Source organism: Symphalangus syndactylus, chromosome 14 (genome assembly GCF_028878055.3).
Source record: "Symphalangus syndactylus isolate Jambi chromosome 14, NHGRI_mSymSyn1-v2.1_pri, whole genome shotgun sequence".
Lineage (NCBI taxonomy): Eukaryota > Metazoa > Chordata > Mammalia > Primates > Hylobatidae > Symphalangus > Symphalangus syndactylus.
Window position 1 is genome coordinate 12,349,220 of NC_072436.2, and position 5,166 is coordinate 12,354,385.

General features: G+C 58.6%; 1 long non-coding RNA gene across 1 annotated transcript; it reads left to right on the plus strand.

Annotated features, from left to right (window-relative positions):
• The first annotated feature begins 281 nt into the window (after positions 1-281).
• Positions 282-4,106, plus strand: LOC134732317 (uncharacterized). Its single transcript, XR_010115353.1, has 2 exons — positions 282-1,201; positions 2,180-4,106. It is a non-coding gene; the product is annotated as an uncharacterized lncRNA (long non-coding RNA).
• The last annotated feature ends 1,060 nt before the right edge of the window (positions 4,107-5,166 follow it).

The window sequence follows — 5,166 nt, forward strand, 5'->3', positions numbered from 1 at the left end:
GCCTCCCTTCCGGGCAGGGCTGCCCCGGCCCGCAGCGCCAGCGCCCGAAATAGGGCTCGGCCGGGTGGCGGGCGCCAGGGGCCGCCCCAGCTGCAGGACTCGCCGGGGAGCCTGGGCCCGCGCGCGTGGACCGGGAGGGGCTGCGGGGTGCAGGCCGGGCCCTGGGACTCGGGGACCCGGGTGGGCGGGTCCGCAGGCGGGGTGGGGGCGGGGCGCGGGGCCGGGACCGGGATCCCGGGCGCGGGGCCAGCCCGAGGCGGGTGGAGCCGGGCGCTGACCTCACAGCCCGCGAGGAAGCCCGTCGGGGCCGGCGGGGCTGATGGAAGGCCTGAGGAATTCGCAGCTGGCGGCGCGGCCGGGCGCGTTCCCTTCCCCTCTCTCCGTTGCCCGGCGAGGGAGCCACAGCGCAGCGGTTGCCATGGCCACGGGCCGGGCGTGGGGCTGGGGGACCAGGGGCCGCTGAGCCTCGATCACCTTGTCCTGCTCGAGCCAGGTTGGCATGAACTGGAAGAACCCCGCTGCGGTGGGCGGGAGGTGCTAGGGCCAGGGGAAGCACCGAGGGACCCCGCCGCCCGGCCTGCGCCCTGAGGCCGCAGGGTTCTGTGGAAATGCCGTGTCTGCCTCCCCACCTCCTGCGCTCACACATGCAGGCCTGGGGCCTGCGGGTCCCGGGGCTCTGAGCCTCCGCAGCCCACTGGCCGCAGCCGCAGGCCCCGCACTGTTGGACTAGGTGGACACGGAGGCTGAGGGGGAGTTTCCAAGGGGCCTGGCCTCACGCTCTGCCCGTCACAGCCGCCACCCCTCACCGGCCCTCCACCCACCCCAACCTCCTTAACCTCTCCCGGCCTCGGTTTCCTCACCTATTAACTAGGGATTAGTCATAGCTACCATCCAGGCTTGTTGTATTAAAATAGAATAATTATGTAATGTGCCGTGTGCGCTCCAAACGTGGTCCTCTTTCCCTGTCCCACACCTCCTTCCTCCTGCATCAGGCCTGGGGAGGGGAGCGTGCCCATGTCACCCCCAGCCCCCAGGCCTAGAGTCCTGGACACATGGACGCCCCTGCCAGAGCTCCCCTCCCCGCGCTTGGGGTTACCTTGAACCCCGCCTCCTACAAGAGGATGGTCCGGCCTATTGTCGGAACCTGCAGGAATCCCAGGCTGCGACCCAAGAATATTAGCGGAGGCCCAGCCTGGCTGGGGTGAGTCAGCCTCTCCTCCCAAATTCACTTGCGGCTTCAGCTGCCCTGCGCAGCTGGGGCTGCGAAGCTGCCAGCAAGAGGCAGCCCCTGAAAATCTCTGGAAAGACCAGCATGTCCTTGGGGTGGGATTCAGAGCACAGTGGGATGGGGGAGGGTTGAGAAGGGGTCTTGATCCCCCTTCTCTTCCTCTAGGGGAGCCGAGGCTTGGGACCAGGGGAGCAGCGGTACCCCATGTGGGGAAGGGCGGGCCTGACTTACTGTAACTTCCTGGCCCAAAGCCTGATTGTCCTGTGGTTGGGCTGCCCGGCCAGAGAGGCCCCTGGTGTAGGAAGGACTCGGGGAGAACTTGCCTCCCATTGCCAGGGCCCAGTGCGTGTGTAGTTGGGGGCGGAGGGGCTGTGCTGTCATCGATTTCCTGAGACAGCTAGTAGACCAGATGAGGATGCCTGGAAGGGGGCTCCTCTTCCCTAAGCAGGTTGGGCCACTACTTAAATGCCAGGTTATTTACAAGAAAAAAAAAAAGACTGTCCAGGGGCTCAGCCCCTTTTGGAGGGCATCAGAGCTGCCAGTGTTAACTGAGCACTCACTATGTACTACACCATGTGGGCGTTTGCTCACTGAACTGTCACAACCACCCAAGAAAACGGGAACTGTTGTTATCCCCATTGTACAGATAGGGAGCTGATTTAAAGTCCTGGGATGCAAACTGGGTTTCCCCCCGGCTCCCGATCCCCACTCCATCTGGCCTATGAGCGTGGGAACCAGTGTGGCCCGGAAGAGTGGTGGATGGCCCAGCTGACTGCCCAGGTGCCCCCACCCCCCAACCACATGGGCACGCGGCTTGCTCAGTACTCAGCTGACTTCCTGTCCCTGGAAGAGCAGCTGCCTGTATGCTGGGGCAGGGCGGTCCCCTTCCTGTGGTTCAGGTAAGGGCATAACCCCATGCCTTCTTGGCATCCTCCCTCTCTCCTTTCTCAGGCTCTGCAAGTCAGACCTGGGTGCCCCAGAGAGCTGCTCTGGGAAAGACGTTTACCTGCTGCCCAGAGCTGGGACTGCAGACCCTGATTGGCAAGGGCTTGGAGAGTAGCTGAGAACCTTCCCTTCAGCTACTGAAGACCAGACAGGGCTTTCTGTATCACGCTGCCTGACGATGATGAGGGTGCAGTGACTAAGAGCGCAGATGAAAGGCCCAGCTCTCCAACCAGGTGGATGGATTTGAAAGGAGCTTCTAGCTGGGCATGGTGGCTCACGCCTGTAATCCCAGCACTTTGGGAGGCTGAGGCGGGCGGACTACCTGAGGTTGGGAGTTGAAGACCAGCCTGACCAACATGGAGAAACCCCATCTCTACTAAAAATACAAGATTAGCCGGGCATGGTGGCGGGCACCTGTAATCCCAGCTACTCGGGAGGCTGAGGCAGGAGAATCGCTTGAACCCAGGAGGTGGAGGTTGCAGTGAGCCAAGATCATGCCACTGCACTCCAGCCTGGGCAACAAGAGTGAAACTCCGTCTCAAAAAACAAAAAAAAGAAAGGAGCTTCTGAGAGATGGGGTCTCCACCTCCCCATCAGATACTCCAGGGCTTTGGAAAGAGCTGGCTGGCTGTTGGGCATCACCTCAACTTTTCCCTAGGTGATGCTGCCAAGGAACTGTGGCACTGTCCCTACTTCCCACGTCCAGCTCCACGGTTCCACCTCCCACCCCCCTTGCCTGTGGAAGCTCAAAATAAGCTTTCTAGAGGATGATGTTTCTTGTGTGAGGGGTCATCTGAGGTTGTAAAGACTGAAGGTCTTCACCAGAGAAACGCAGGAAGCATCCCGCAGCTAAGTGAGGCAATGTCTGGGGCACGCCAGGCCACGCCAGGTAGCTCAGAGGGAAGGAACGGCCCTGGCTACACAGCCTGCCTCTGAGCCCTGCTGGTGGCCAGGCCATCTGCTGGGCTCCATCCCTGGGCGTCTTTCCAGCCTGTCTTCAGTGCTCAGGGCGTCTTTAGCAGAGCATAAAGTGGCATTTCACTTGTCCCTCCACCCAACAGCAAGGAAGTGGACCTCTCTTAGGCTTTTCTTGCAAGACGAAAGGAAAGAAAGAATGTTCTCAATGTGAGATCCTACAGGACCACTGTACTGGGTCGAATAGCGTCCCCCCCACCAAATTCATGTCTGCGTAGAACCTATAAATGTGACTTTATTTGGAAAGAGGGTCTTTGCAGATGTAATTAAGATGTACTTCACAGGCCTGGGGAGATCAAGGCCAACAGCATGCTGTATTAGGATGGCTCCAGTCCAATGACTGATGCCCTTATATGAGGGAAATCTGGACACAGACACAGAGGAGGCCACACACACAGAGGAGGTCTGGTGGTGGAGGCAGAGACGGGAGAGATGTGTCTACAAACCAATGAGCGAGCAGGACCGCCGGCCACCACCAGAAGCTGGCAGGGGCAAGGAAGTCATTCTTCCGTGGGGGCTTCAGAGGGGGCACAGTCCCAGTACACCTTGAATGTTGGCCTTCTGGCCTCCAGAGCTGCAAGAGAATCCATTTCGGTTGTTTGAAGCCACTGAGTTTGTGGCGTTTTGTTATGGCTGTCCTAGGAAACGAATGCAATCACCAAATGTCAAACACAGGGCAGCTGGGAAAAACAAGAAGGAAATGCATGAGGCATGTAAAGAAAAGACCTGGAAGAGACCAAGGAGGGACAGGAAGGAACGCTTCCTCAACTTCCTCCTGCACCCGGACAGGAAGCCGGAGACCTAGTGGCTGAGCCTTGGAAGAAGCGGCTACTTTTTCCCCCCACAAGAGCGGGTGAGCTTGGATGTCAGACCAATGAGAAGTGTCTGAATCTTGCTGGGTCCCAGGGAGACCCTGTTAATAATAATAAACTCACGATATGCTCTTGTCTCATCCTCACCACAGTGCCTAAAGCGGGTTTTATTGAAATCCCCATGTATAGATCAGGAACAAGGCAGGGCGGTTGGGTGCCTGCCCGGCGTCATATGCTAGCAGCAGTGATCTGGAACCCAAGCCCAGCTTTCCCACACGCTGCCCTTACCACTTGTCCTCTCCTGGTGTAGGGCTCCAGTGCCTGTGTCCAGTGCCTTGGTGGGGCTGGGCCAAGAGGCACAGCGAGTCCCCTGGCCACAGGCAGGGGCGTTGGAGCCCTGCTGCCTGGGTTTGGATCCCAGCTCTACTCCTGGTGAGCTGTGTGACCTTGGGCAAGTTACATTACATCCCTGTTTTGCAGTTTCCCCCACTGAGAAAATAGGGACAAGAATAGTACGTAACTCACGGAGTTGCTGGAGACCTCCATGGGTCAGTACGTTTAAGGTGCTTAGAATAGGGCTTGGCACATTGGAAGCACAGCCATAAAAGTGTTGTGAAATAAATAAAACCCGCTGGGCAAGGGAACTCTTTCCTTCATAGCCGGGGCCAAGGAGAGGGCTTCAGGATGGTGACCTGTCTTATTCTTACTCCACAGACATTGAGACATCAAGGCCAATAGCATTCTCACGCAGTTCTCTTCTTTTTCCCATAGAACCCTCAAGACCAGCAAGGGGGACACCTGAGAGCAGAAAGCAGAGTTGCGCCCACATTCTGGGCAGGCTGACTCAGTTGCTAGAATCCTGCCTCTAGGGCCAAGGTCACCGTTTGATCCTGGTCTGGGCCAGCTTTGTCCTACTGGAGGAAAGCTTGGAACCCTGAATCCTACTTGGTCGTCGCCTGCTTGGCTGTTTTGCTCACAGTGGGAACCTGGTCTGGGGTGATTCACTATCACTCATCGCTCCACAGAAAGATGGTGCCCGGTGCACATCCCCAGGATAGTGTTACCCGTCACCTTTATGCATGGCACTCAGAATGCACAGAGCGGTGCGTGCATGCGGCAACGTGTATACACCGTGCGTGTCTGGGAGGTCCTCCAGTCATCTCTGGCCGCGTCCTGCAGAGGGTCCTGCAGCCTCTACCTGGCCTC